The sequence below is a fragment of the Lepidochelys olivacea genome (genome assembly GCF_965140295.1).
Source record: "Lepidochelys olivacea isolate rLepOli2 genome assembly, chromosome: 13".
NCBI classification, from domain to species: domain Eukaryota; kingdom Metazoa; phylum Chordata; order Testudines; family Cheloniidae; genus Lepidochelys; species Lepidochelys olivacea.
The window spans coordinates 31,099,333-31,114,821 of NC_140423.1; the positions used below are offsets into that span (position 1 = coordinate 31,099,333).

At 40.5% G+C, this 15,489-nt stretch overlaps 1 protein-coding gene across 7 annotated transcripts in view; it reads right to left on the bottom strand.

The window, feature by feature from the left end:
- The window catches only part of PHF20 (PHD finger protein 20), a 189,631-nt gene that overhangs the window by 160,977 nt on the left and 13,165 nt on the right, over positions 1 to 15,489 (bottom strand). The window lies entirely within an intron of this gene.

A 15,489-nucleotide genomic window follows, 5' to 3' on the forward strand; every position in this document is an offset into this window, starting at 1 on the left:
CAGGGTCCACTTAATTGCAAAGTCCTGTTCAACAGCAACTTTTCCCAAAATCTGTACCTCAGAATTTTAACCTAAGAATTCGATACAGACTACAGAGGCTTACAAAGAAGCTTTCTCTGGGGGGGGAAGATTATCCCATAACTGCCTACTATAGGGATTCTTCCTCTGAAACATATGGTTCTGGCCACTGTCCGAGACAGGATGCTGGATGAGATGAACAAGTGGTGTGATCGACTCCGGCAACTGCTATGTTCCTAAACGAGAGTTGAGCCCTTCTGAAAGTCTAGTCCCAAATTAACAGTTTGAGGAAAAGGTATTTTAAAAAGTAAAAGACTGTTTTTACCAGAACACAAAAAACAGAAACCACGGTCCTCCAACGCATGGAAAGTAGTAATCAGAAAAATTGTCATCTGACAATACATATAGCATCCAGTGTTGTCATAGTTGTATTGGTCCCAGGATATTAGAGACACAAGGCAGGCGAGGTAATATCTTTAATGGACCAACTTCCGTTGGTGAGACACGCCACCATCCTCTCACCAACAGAAGTTGGTCCAATAAAAGATATCACCTCACCCATATTTTCTCTAATCCATATAGCAAGTACTTAATCTCAAAGTTAGTTTTCATAGCAAAACCCATTTAAATCTCAAAAACATGTATGATGGAAACACCAATAGGTTCTTAACTATGCAAATACCAATTATTCTCCTCACTTGCATCAGTTTTACACCAATGTTCCCCCATTTACTGGATTTATTCCTAAGTAACATTAAGTGAGGCTAATCAGGTCCCAGACCTGCAAAGCTAGTTAAAACTAGACAAAAATAAAAAAGTATTTAACCAGAAGTTAAAGTGGGAACAAAAGAGTATAAGTCTATTAATACCCCCCCACCACACTCCCTATTGCCCTGTCTTTGGTGGCAGCTGTGCCTCCATACCTCCCATTGACCCTCGTGGTTCTCTGCCCGCCTCCCCAACCTGCCCCTTTTCTGGGGTGGCTCACTGCAAGCCCTAACTAGAACTAACAGAATGAAATTACGAAAAGAAAAAAATGTAGCCTGGAATAAAACAGTTTAGGAAACTCTTCCTAACTGTGAAATCTGTTAAACTGTTGAATAGTCTCCTAGGGAAGTGATGGAAGCCACCCTGTTTGTGATATTTAAAACAAACCAGAAGAAAACACTAGAAAATATACTGCAGGGAAAGCCCCAAGCAAGGGCCTCCATACGGAATGGACTGGATCAGTGGCTCTTAAACTGTGGTCCATGAAACACTTGCTGGTGTTCTATACAGAGCCGGCATGTCACCTTGTGTTGGCTAGCTTTCTTCCTCAGTTCCAGGTACTTCTATGGTGGCCAGGCTCCTCATTCAGAAGAGAGCGCCAGGAAAAGACCTGTACAAGCAGCCATCCTGGCTGTCTTTACTAGAGTCTGTTGAGACATGACAGTAAAAAGCCTCCCAAATGCACTGCAACATTGCTTGCATCCTTTGGAACATGCATGACAACAATAGACAGACTCAAATCTCAGCAAGTAGTATTTGATCCAATTCGTAGTGAAGCCAACAGAAAGATTTCCACTGGGTCAGACCCATAGTGAATGAGAATCTTAATGAAGTAGAGGGGCAGAAGAGTCAAATAAGTGGCAAGAGTTGGTGCTGGGCCCAGATGGCACAAGAAAGTCAACCAGCAGGTGAGGGTAGGATCAGGAACCAAGAGGGAAAGAAGAACAATTGAGATCCAAGGACTAGTAAAGGCCCCTCTTCTGGATGTGGTATAGATTCAATGAACCTGCACAATCTTTCAATATTTGTTCTTTGAAATGCCAGTTTTTAAAAGGAGCCACAGTATAGTTACAGCTGCTGTTTTTGCCATTCATTATTTCCATTCAGTTTTTTTCATAATGGAGCTAATAAAAATACTGGCAAAATGCCAGTACTCGTGAACAAATGGCATAGCAAAGGTGTCTTTTCCCTGTTTTGGAGGCACTCCCGTACAAGGTGATTGCCAATGAAAACAAATGAAACTCCCTCCCAATGACACCATATCAACTCTGTCCATGCAGAGCAGAATACTTAGTTTCAGCCTGAAAAGTATAACAAAGGGTTAAAAAATTAGAAACATTCCAACTATATTTGCAAAGTTCCTAATAAGATAAATTTGTGATAATCTAAGCTCTATTCAACCTGCATTTGTCCTAGGTTTTTGCTTTGTTTTTTATTGATTTTCTGTTCATATGGTTTTATTCTATTTACAACTCTATCACCCCATGTAACATTTGTCCTTTTTTAGTCAATGACTCCTTATGCCAAAGACTCAGTGGAAAGCCTGCTTTCTCCATAACACATCAACTAATATATTTGGGGCAATCACTGATTAAGGATCAAAGACAGACATTCTGTCAAGAATTGCGCAAACAACAGCAACAGTGGCAAAGCTAAAGCCAATTTGGAGGACCAAGAACATCTTTCTGGAATCCAGACAAACTGCTACACACACTGGTCACCTCCATTTTTCTGTATGAGTGCAAGACATGGACCCTTATGGCAGAACTTGAACAGAAAACACAGGTAGTAGAGATGAGATACTTCCGTAAAATCCTGGGCATCTCAGACTTCAACCACGTCACTAACGAAGAGGTCCACAACATCGTCACCCAATACGCTGGGTCATATGAAGACCTCTTGACGAATGGTACAGCCATGTAACAAGATCATCTGGCCTATCCCAGGGACAGTACAGGGGAAGAGAAGAGATGGACTGACCACATAAAGAGTGTACAGGAATGGACTTCGGGGAGATTCAAGTATTGACGCACAATCATCAGGGTGGAGACAATTGGTTGATTGTTCATCAATGATGGTGCCCCAACGATCAATGCGGCTATGGGACCAATGATGAATATATTTTTAATACTTCATTGGCTCAGCCAACACTGGTGTGATCTTCTATGAAAGACTTTTGGTATCCCTGCTTTCCCTACTCTCCCAGGCTTCTTCTGTGTCCCTGTCTGAGCCCTATAAACCCTTAATTTTATCCCACTATAGCAGTGGTTCTCAAACTTTTGTACTGGTGACCCCTTTCACACAGAAAGCCTCTGAGTGTGACCCCCTTATAAATTAAAAACACTTTTTTGTATATTTAACATTATAAATGCTGGAGGCAAAGCAGGGTTCAGGGTGGAGGCTCACAGCTTGTGACCCCCCCCCCATGTAATAACCTCACTATCCCCTAAGGGGTCCTAACCCCCAGTTTGAGAAGTCCTGCACTACAGGTATATTGTGGCCACTGCTCCTTCTAATCAAAAAAAGTTAATTGGGGCTCCTTTCCAATCCCATTAACACAACTCTTTAAAATTGGCTAATTAACACTGAGCGGTGCCCGTCCCTTCCCAACACACAATCATGGGAAGCATCATACTTCTACATCATACGCCTACTGCTAGCACAACAGGACACCAGGAGCAGGAACTAGTATGCTAGGAGACAGTGCAGAATGAGGGCCATTGTGCTGATTACAAGCTCTTTTGACTTAAGCTAAAGTCAAAAGCTTTTAAGAATAGATTTTATTTTATTTTTAAAATAGATATGTTCTGAGCTAGAGCTGGGGGACTGACTTCGCTATTCTGATGAACATTCTCTGTTACTTATCTGAAGCCACTGGCTTGCTATTATCAATAGTTCAGACAGGATCTATTTGTTCTCTTCACTGATGTTTTCTTTTCCCTCCTCCCTCTTCTGAGTCTGCAACTGGTTGATCTCAAAAGCATTCACCCCATCATAGATAGAGAAATGTTTTCACTGTCCCAGTTCTAGACTATGTTGGGGCAGAAAAATTAAACACTTTCCATCCCGCAAAACCCAAGGTCATATATTTAATTCTCTCTCTCAAAACTAGTAGGTAGCAATGCTACCAGTAACACATTAAATATGCCAGAATCTCAGCAAGATAAAATTTCAACACATCTAAGCAGACGACAAGGACTATCATAAGACCAGGATTCCCAGAACAGCACAAATACATGGAGATGACAATGAGCTGAAATGATTTTCTTCAAAAATGTGAACCTTTTGCTCCTATTAAAATGTATTAACTATACCACATTCAATAGTATTTTCCTAATGTAGTCAAATTATTAAAAGACTGAAAATGTGCACACTGCAGCTAACAGTTATTCATATTAATGAAGTGTCCTTCAAGAAGTCTATGAAAGAGCTGTGCACAAAGAGAAAGTGCCTATAAAAATCCTGATACCAAAAAAAACTTTGCAGAAAAATCACTACTAAAAAAGTAAAATATAAATGTTCCACCAAAGCGTGGGGGGTTTTTGTTTCTGGATTGGTGGTGGTTGGTTTGGTTTGGGGGGGGTGGGGGAGATTGGGGGGGGTGATGCCCAGAGAAAATCTGAGGGACATGCATATGATCTAGGGACCTATCAATTTTGCTGAGATAAGGATGACAGTGCAGAAGAGAGGTGATCTGTTTGGGGGCTCTTTCATGCTCAATCTGCAGTCTAGCCCACTGAGATCAACAGGAGCAAAGAGAAAAGACAAAGGTGCAGTAGAAAAAGGGCCCAACTCATCCAGAGAAAGGTGATTTCTTGAAGGCAGAGCTGGGTCCCCTTTCTCCTAAGGATTGGTGTTTTCTTTTCCCGCCTCCCCTTGCTGTCCTCAGTAGTTAACTCTGTAGCAGAAGCTCTTTATGTTAGATGGGGTGGGATCTGAGTTACTACAGAGAATTCTTTCCTGGTTATGTGGCTGGTGAATCTTGCCCATTTGCTCAGGGTTTAGCTTATCACCATATTTGGGGTTGTGAAGGAATTTTCCTCCAGGGCAGATTGGAAGAGACCCAGGAGAGTGGCAGCTGCTGACTGAGGGCCCAGCTCTGCAGGCAGCAGCACAGAAGTAAAGGTGGCAATACCACACCATGCCATCCTTACTTTTGCACTGCTCTGCCTTCAGAGCCAGGTTCCCAGCCAGCAGCCACTGCTCTCTAGCTGTCAAGCTCTGAAGGCAGCACAGCCAACAGCACAGATGTGAGGGTAGCAGTACCGCAACACACACACCCCCCATAATAACCTTGCGACCCTACCACAACTCCTTTTTGGGTCAGGATCCCTACAATTACAACACCGTGAAATTTCAGATTTAAATAGCTGAAATCATGAAATTTATGTTGTTAAAACCCTATGACCGTGAAATTGACCAAAATGGACCTTGAATTGTAGGACTCAACTGATAAGCAATTCCTTGAAGCGGAGCTCAGTGCAAACCGGAAGAGAAAGTACACCCAGCAGACAGCATGCACTAACAAAAGGAGCCACAGTTTTTTCTTGTCATGATCCCAAAGATGTATGGAATCGTTTTTTACACACACACAAAATCTGTAGGTGTGCTGGATGGAGGAAGTCTGCGAACTGCTGTCCTAAACTCTTGTGTTTTTAACCTCTCCGACCTCTAAATAGTTTATTTCCTCTCAGTGTGGGCAAGCAATGCCATCTGCCTTACAACTACTCCTTCCAGACAAGCTTGACAGACTATGAAGAGGGAGTTTTTAATACATGAAGTGTATAAAAGTTTACTGTATACAATTTTTAAAGGACTAAAAAATAAAGAATAGCATTTAACTAAAGACTGACAATAAAAGTATCTCCTAAAATCTGACTGAGAAAAGTTAACATTCAATGACAAATATCAGTCCAAGGATTCTTAATTTAAATCTTCAAAAAGTCTGTTCAATAAAAATGCAAGGTGGCCATTAATTGTAACAGACCTCAGTCTCTCTACATTTGGCACCTTTTCAATGAAATGATTCCACTGGAACTTAAAAAAGATTATATTTTATTCTTCTTCATCCACTGCTACTTAAATAAAATGTATCAGAACGGAAATTTTGCCATGCAACCTAGTGATGTACACAAAAAAATAAAGAACATACTGCAAGGAACAATCCTGCACTGACAAAGGGCTGGACTAGATAATAGGGTCTCTCTCTAATTTCCATTATTAGGAATCCAAACTACATAATGATTTTTGATTCAGAAGCCTCAAGCTTGTTTCATAATCACTAATACTTCATCTTTTGGATTCTAATATGTCAGATGTGTCCAGCTTCATTCACAAAGACCACAATTAAAAGCTCAGATTTCTCTCCCCTAAGCCCACTACATTCAGGCAAAAGATATAATCCATCCGTCTGCTTTAGATGTCTGAGGTCATCAATCATACTAAGGTAACAAAGAACCTGGAATTTAACAAGTAAAGAGGTGATTGAGATTCAAGTATTTTTATTTTCAGTTTTTAATTCTACATCAAGACTTGATCAATTCAAATGCCAGCAGCAAATAAGAGGCTTTCTATGGAGAGACCAGAGGTCTAAGTTCAATGCCAGGAATATTTTTAAGCTTTCTCTAAAAATGAAAAGGTTTCCAGTACCCTATAGTTATGAATGTAACCAAATATATAATGTTGTGCTATGAATCTGTATAGTGCTTTCATACCGAACGCCTGATCTGCATTGTTTTGCCAAGCTCTAGAGGAAAACCAGGGTGGATAAAAATAAATGATTGATTTTTTTAAACAAAAACAAAAATTTGTTAAATAGTTTTTTTTTTTTTTTATAAAATGCTTTTCGAGGGAAAAAACCTATCTAAAGATAGTTAAAACTAAGATACATTATAGCTCAAAGATATCTCATTCTATAGTATGAGACAATATATTTATGTAATGTTTAAGAAAAATTTTGTAAATGAGTTCCAATAGTTCATGGATTAGGGACCCATTCTTATGGAGTCCCAGGGGCTTCTGTATAGATTATTTAGATTAATCTTCCTATCTACCCAATGGGACTCAATGATCAGTCTAGAAGATACCATCAGAGATGCTTAGTTTTGCAGTTCCCAAACTGCAGATTTGCGTCTCCAGAGATAACATGTTTGTTAACAGCAAAAATGTTTTAAAATAAATATATAAAGGGGAAAAATAACAGACCTCAACTCTATTGTCCCACTGCAAATTTGCGTACACAGAGTCAATATCCCTTACCTCTCTCTAAAAGTGCAAAGTCTCAAAAAGTTCAATGAATAGAAGATTGTTGGGTGTGGAATAAATCTGGACAAGGAGGAGTCTGGAAATAAATGTGAGACGAGTGGGACAGGCAGTAGAAACAACAGTGAAACTGCTTGAGCAGCATATTCCAGAAGTCTTGAGGTCTTTCTGAGTGTAGCCTTCATTGATTTGAGATCTACCATACCATTCTCTCATTAGAAGGGAAAACCTATAATGGAAGCAGGCCGTAGAAGAGACCCAGTTTGGAAATATTTTAACGAAGTTGCTCTACTTGGGGGTAAGACAGGCATGTGCGCAAAATGCAAACAGTGCAACAAAAAAATACAAGGCCTGGTTGCCCAAATGAAACAACATCATGAGAAGTATCCCTTCTCAGGAGGAAGCTACGTTGAAGATGATGAAAGGAATGTGTCTGAAGATACAGGATCTTCAGGTTGGTAAACTTTTTTATTTCATACTTCTTTCTTAAGGACTGCCTGTCTTCCTTCTGAACTATTCTTGAATTCTCATGTTTGAGCCAAAAATATAGTTACTTTATGGTACTATCATTTTAGATGCAGTTGTGATGAAAAATAAATAGCTGAAATAGGCAGCTCTTCCTTTCACAATTTCACTTTAAAGCAGCATGGAGTGTCAGTGACTGCAATGACTAATATTAAATGAGCAGTATGGTAATAATAATTAAATAACTGCATTGACTTATTTTGTTTAGGAGAATCCATCCTCAACATACAGGATTCTGAAGACTATCCACCTTCAAGATCACCATCATTTTGAATAGTTTCAGAGTTATCGGCCAATGACAGCATTTCAGTCACATCATGTATGTCACATAGCCACAGTATACCACCTGTAACAAAAAGAAAAAAAAACTCCCTCTTCCAGAAACAACCAGAGATAAATTTGTGATAAGAACCAGCAGATTACAAAAAGAGGTAACTGATGAAAAAATTACCCAGTTTGTTTACGCAACAAACTCTCCTTTCCGTATGACTGAGAACCCACACTTCATTAACATGGTTCAGTCATTAAGACCAGGATAGAGTCCACCCAACAGAGCAGCTGTCGCAGGCAAATTGCTGGATCAAGTGTATGAAAGAGAAACTGAGCAGCGTGCAAAAGGTCTAGAGGGTAAAATTGTTAACCTGAGTCTTGATGGGTGGAGCAATGTCCACAATGATCCTCTTGTATGTGCTTGTGTGACAACAGAAGGGAATGTCTTCCTTACAGAAACTACTGATACATCAGGAAATGCACACACTGCAGAATACTTACAAGTAGCAGCAGTAAAAGCTATAACAAACTGAAAAAAAATTCAAATGTCTTGTACGCAGCTTGGTCACAGACAATGCTATGCTGCAAATGTATCCAAAATGAGAAGAAATTTAGAAGAGAGTGCAGACAGTCCCAAGCTAACAACATACGACTGCAGTTCTCATCTGATGCACCTCCTAGTCAAAGACTTCAGTGTTCCAGAAATAAAAGGCTAATGCTGTTGAAATTGCAAAATACTTCCGTAACCACCACTTTGCAGCAGCTGCTCTGAAAAAAGTGGGAGGAACAAAGCTAACACTCCCACAAGGCGTGCGATGGAACTCAGTAGTGGACTGTTCTGAGCCCTGTATCAAGAACTGGCCTAATCGGATGACAGTTTTTGAACAAAATCGTGAAAAAATAGATGGCACTGTCACAGCCAAAGTTCTCAACATTGGGCTTAAGAGAAATGTTGAACACATGCTGAGTACCCTGAAGCCTATTTCCGTAGCCTTGAACAAAATGCAGGGAAATAGCTGTTTTATTGCTGACACTGTTGAAATTAGGAAGGAACTGAGTGAGATCTTAAAAAGAGAAATATGCAATGACAGAGTTCAATTACAAGCATTAAAAAAACAAATGGGACAAGCACTATCTCCAGCTCATTTTCTTGCAAATATTCTCAATACTCGGTACCAGGGTCAAACCTTAACTGCTGAAGACGACAAGTTGGTTATGACATGGACATCCAGCAATCACCCCTCCATAACACCAACTTCAGAGCGAAGGGTGAACCGCTCAAGAAATATATGTTTGCTGATGTTTTAAAGAAAGTCACACCAATGAACTGGTGGAAGTCGCTTAAGCACTTGGATTCAGAGACTGTTGAAGTGCTCATCTCACTTAACAGCAGTAGCTTCTTCTGCCAGTATAGAAAGAATATTTTCTTCCTTTGGACTAATTAATTCCAAACTGAGAAATCATTTGGGACCTGAAAAAGCAGGAAAGCTTGTTTTTCTTTTCCAGATTATGAACAAACAGGAAAATGAAGGTGAAGATGACTGAGTTAGCTGCAGAAGCCAATATTTTAAGTTTCTCGTGTTGAGCTGGCTGACATCATAATAAAACTATTTTAATCGACTATTTAAATATTTCAGTTAAAAACAATTTTAACAAAAACAAACCTGATTTTTAAAAACGTGAATGTTTAAATTCAAAAATTCATATCCTTGTTTTGTTAAAATATTATATGGTTGCTGTTGAAGAAAAAAATCCAGAATACATAATGTTGTTGTTCTAGTTAAAAACAAACAATTTGGTTTGTTTTGATGATGTTCTGGTCTGTCTGGTGATGTTCTCCTCCTAATACAGCATGGCAAGAAAATCCTCCAAATATTAATGATTAACCTGTTGAACTGGAGATAGTTCACCTCCCAATGACTTCATAAATACTGGCTTCAATTATCTTAGTTAAATGAAATAACCAATCATTCATTTTCGGATATATCTGTCAAACTAATCTGAAAAGTTTTCAAAATAAATAACTTTAAAAATGTATAGTGTGTATGTCTAAAAATGAAACCTACATCTCTCTCTGAGTTGTGAAGAATACGTATTAAGGTTATAACAACCAACAAGAATGCACTTTTACGTAGAAATCCCTGATTAAATCAAGACTTCCTGACTAGTGATTTAAATCATAATTTAAATCAAATCCACCCTGACCTAGGACAACAGCACCAGGCCCAGAGAGGCACAAGACTAGAAATAAAAATACATTCCACAGAATAAAAAAAAAATTCCACAGATTAAATGTCCCATAACAATAAGTAAGTAGCTCCTAGTAACACCTATATCTATAGGTTTGTCCATTTTATCTTTTAGGTTGTAAGCTCTTTGAGCCAGGAGCTGTATTCTACACACTGCCTAGTCTAACAGACCCTAGCACTACCAGAATACAAATAACTTAATAGCTACCTGCCTCTGTCCTACTTTCCAGGTAGGTACTCGCATAGGAATATGGTGGTGATAGCACTAAAGAGCTCCAGAAGTGAGGTGGAGGCAGCAGAAAGTCCTATCCCCTCCTAGGTCCAAGGCAGGAAATGGGCAACCAGGCCACCTGTCATTCTGTGAGGTGATATTTGCCACACCTATCACTCTTAAGAACACTGGAACTGATCCTGGAATTAGGATGAGCTGGTAGACTGAGGTTTATAATGGACAGCCATCTTAGCCAATCATTCCTCAAAGAGGACTTGGCCGAACTTGTGAAGAAAAAGCAATCAAGATGCTGAGCTGCATATTGCCTATGTAAATAGTGATTGGCAGTGCTCTATAGGCAACTATTAGGAATAAAGGCTAGAGAAAGAAGAAATTTTACTGTGTGGGTCTACATATTCAAAAGTGGTGATTTTGTGTTCCTAACTTCAGACAACTTAAAGTGGCTTGATAGTGGGTAGGTGGCTCAGCAATTAGGGCTTTAAGTCTATAAAGTTTCATGTAGCTATTACAGTGTTGGAGGACAGAGGGGAAAAAAATTACATACAAATGAGATTAAACTCTCTCCTACAGAAAGAGATTAATTTTTTTTATATTCAGGTATAATTCAATAACTTGTAAAACGTTTACTTCCATTTTGTTAGATTAAATCTCCTAACTAGAAGAACAGTAGGACAATGCAACGGACTTCATAGGGAGGCTGTAGAAGCTCTTTCATTGAAAGTTTTCAAAAGGAGGCTGGATAGCGATCTGTCTTTAGATGCAACACATCCTGCACCTTGGCAGGGGGTTAGACTAGACGAACCTTGCGGTCCCTTCTAACCCTATGATTCTACTCAGGAGAAAAAAAGAGTAGCACACCAGAAAAAGTCCAACACCATCAAATAGGACAAAGCATTCCCAAGAGAGATATATGTGCAAGAAACATCACAGAGTAGTTTACATGGGTTTAGATCGGGGTACGCAACCTATGACACGCATGCCAAAGAGAGCACACAAGCCGATTTCCAGTGGCACTCACACTGCCTGGGTCCTGGCCACTGGTCTAGGGGGGCTCTGCATTTTAATTTTAAATTAAGCTTCTGAAACATTTAAAAAACCTCATTTACTTTACATACAACAATAGTTTAGTTATATATTATAGACTTATACAAAGAGACCTTCTAAAAACATTAAAATGTATTACTAGCACACAAAACCTTAAATAGAGAGAATAAATGAAGACTCAGCACACCACTTCTGAAAGGTTGCCGACCCCTGGTTTAGATTATAACCTACACTTTGTAACAGTAACAAATGCAAATATCAAGATTTCATAGATAGGCCCAAAGTACAGGAGCTCCTCGCTTAAAGTCACCCTGGTTAACATTGTTTTGTTGTTACCTTGATGATCAATTAGGGAACATGATCGTTTAAACTTGAGCAATGCTCTACTCTTACATTGCTTAGCTGCCTGCTTTCTCCACAGCAGGCAGCCTCCCTGAGCTCCCCCGAGCGTTTCCCACCCACAACTTCCTGCCTGCGGCAATCAGCTGGCTTGCTGCGTTTAGGAGGCAAGAACGAGGACTCAGCGCGCAGGCTCCTCCTCCCTCTCCTGCCTCCTAGGAGGGAGTAAGCAGCCTGCGAAGTACAGTAAAAGGGGATGAGGTGGGGGGGGAAGAAGAGGCGAGTCACGGGTGGGAGCTTGGGGGAAGGAGTGGAGTGGGCGGCCTCAGCAAGTTTTGATGAGGTGGAAGAAGCCAACATTACACAACTTCTGCAATCACACGGAGAAGAGCGAACCAATGAAGATCTGATGCAACTACAGGTGACGAGAGCAATTGAAGAAGAGGGCCAAGAAGTAGAAGAACCACCAACCCATCGAAATTAACTACCAAACGTCTTTCTGAAGCGTTCCAAATGATTGAAGCTGGCTTGCAAACCCTGAGTCATGACGATCCTGACAGGGAATGCCACTCCAAAGTGATTAGGGGAGTTGATCATCTAATGACTTGCTATAAAGAAATTTACTAAGGAAAAAAAAGGAAAGCAAAACAACAATCTCTAGATGTGTTTTTTCGAGTTCAGAAAGTTCAGAAAGAGGAGCAACCGGACAATCCACTCTCTTCCACTCGGACTCCTCCACTTCAACCAAGCTTCATACTCGACAAGGACAGCAGTATTAAACTGCTTGTTTAAAAAGTGTATAATGCCTTTTGTCTGGCAAAAAAAATTTCCCTGGAACCTAATCCCCCTTATTTACATTAATTCTTATGGGGAAATTGGATTCGCTTAACATCGTTTCACTTAAAGTCGCATTTTTCAGGAATATAACTACAATGTTAAGTGAGGAGTTCCTGTATGATCTTCCTTCTGTACTATTTCCCATTCCACCTAACCTAATAAGTACATACCACATACAGCATTAACTTATCTATGGTTGTTTCATCACTTCCTTTTGGAGACTACCCCAATACTGCTGGATTTGTTATTATGTCAAGCAATACTAAGCAAACAATTGCCAGACGTTTTCCTCCATGCACAAAAGGCTATACTATGCTATGAGGGTTAACAGTAAAAGACACATCTACAATGAGAATATCTGGTATAGCTAAACACTGCTCTATTTTAAAACTCAGGTGAGTGTGCTTATAAGCAGCCAAAGCTCTTTAATGCCCTGCATTAGAATTTTAGACCTGCACACATTTAGCATGCAGAGTCTGTAAGGTTTAATAACCTCAAATGCTTTTATTATAAATTCCTAACTTCATGTTTACATTTCAGTTGCTCGGAATTACTGTGTCAGAGCAGCCGCACATCTGAATAACCATGTATGCGTATTACAACTACACACATTTACAGCAATTTACAGGGCTGCAATTAACAAGAGTGGTGTTCCCTGGAGTCCCTCAGATGAGGGAGTCATCAGGCGCACAACCAGGTTTGGTGCATCTGACGAAGTGTGTATTCACCCACGAAAGCTTATGCTCCAATACGTCTGTTAGTCTACAAGGTGCCACTGGACTCTTTGCCCTTTAACAGGTTTGGGCATTTCAAGAAAAGTTTTATACTAATATAAAAGAGAACCACTCCCACCCAGCCCCCCAACATGCAGTGCAATGATATAGGCAGAAGCCCCGTTTGCAACATGCCACCAACCACTCACTGCCCCCATCCTCAGCGTGGAGGAAGCCCCATGTCTCTTGCTGGTCACTGTCAATGCCTACAGAGTATTCCCCAAGCTGGTCACTGTCCTCAGCTGCACTAAGCAAACAGAAGACTGAGTAGATCTCTGGACTGCTCTTGGTGGTGAGCAGCATCCCCAATCTGCCCACTGGGGGAATCCATATTCTGGTGCATGGCCCTGCGGAACGTATGTGGAGGACAAACATGGACACACCTGGTGGGATGGTGGAAGTGGTACTCTGATATGGCTCCAGCTCCCTTGTGCATACTGAGTCTGGGAGCAATCATGGTACTATCTCCTCACACAAAGGCCCCAAGGCAGCACAAAGATCCAGCCAGTGAGTGTGCAAAACCAAGGTTTGACCTGCTTCACTTGCAAGGCCCAATCCAGGTTACTTCTTGGTTATCACTAAAAGCATCGCTCTGTCCTAAGCCCAACCAGTGGCCTCAGTTATCAAAACAAACATTTATGATTTAAAAAATTCACAGATTCTAACCTGGAAATACAATAAAAACCAATCTGAATGCATTAATCACATCACTATGAATAGCAACATGACACTTTACGTGGACAGCGTCTCTAAAATAAGATTTACTTTTAAGCCTATAGGCCCTTCACTTACAACAGCTGTCATTACTTCACTATAAGCCTCAAATGCAACTACTGCTATTCCCACAGGCATGCTTTTTTCATGGTATTTTAAAAAGACCAAGCTCGGGGTCATTTTGCAATCATAAAAGAAATCAAGAATTTCATCTGCTGACACAGTAAATGCCCAGAGGCCCACTTAAATGCTCAAGACCACTATCAAAGCAAGGAGGTCACTTAACTAGGCCATTCCCAGAGTTCTGAGATCCACCTCCAACACTTCACATTCCACTCCGACTACTAGGACCACTTCCTAACCCTGGAAGACCAATACCTGAATGAGGATAACTACTACTTCCAATTTGGTCTGCAAATAAGTACTCAGAACTAGCTGCTAATGTGCATGAGTAGGGTTCACATGTACAGTTAGTCTGCGGGCAGGCTAGTGCGGAGTAGTCAGACCCCAGTTTGCCACAAACTAAAGATTTGTGTTAAGAAGCCCTTCATCTGATCCATTTCCACTATTTCAGTCTATGTACTGCATCTGCATATGTACCTCATCATCTCAGAGCCCATGAAAAGAATCTTTTCATATCAGATTTCATTGCAGAAAAGGAGCATTCCATGGACACTGACATAAAAAAAGGGGGTAATAGGAAAGGGTTTCACACTACTTGCATCCAATGAAGTGAGCTGTAGCTCACGAAAGCTTATGCTCAAATAAACTGGTTAGTCTCTAAGGTGCCACAAGTACTCCTTTTCTTTTTACACTACTTTTGAGAATTCATCTGAGGATTTATAGGATTACTGAGACACAATCACTGGATTCAAATGGTTGTTCATATTCACTGATATTCCAGGCCCATTTATTCAAGTACGTAAAAGGTGCTATGGCTGGAGGTTTCACAGGAGACATTCCTGGTATTACTGATGGTACAGAAGGCACCAGGGGAAATGGAGGAACAGGAAGCAGGGAAAGTACAGGCCATGGGACAGGTTATGGGGAATAGAAGGCATTAGTGGCTAAGATGGCATACCAAGCACTGGTGAAGGTGGTACTGTGTTCACTGAGGATACTGTACTAAGTATAGTTGAGTTAAATTCTGGGCTAGCAAAGGCAGCACCAGGATTTGGAATGCATTTCCCATACTGGCCATAGAGAACGCAAGTTATGTTTTGGTTGCCTTCATGTACAAAAGTAGCTGTAGTTGCTACACCAAGGACTGTTAGAATTTGATACTACAGTAGGTAAGTTTACCCTAGCACTGAACACAGAACTAGGTGGTGGTCAGACCTGCTGGAGGCATATCTGAACTGGCAGTTCTATCATGTTTTGCATTTTCCATAGTGCTCAGCAAGAGTTACTTTTGACTCTTTAATGGTACCCCCTGCACCCATCATAAACACATCTTGCA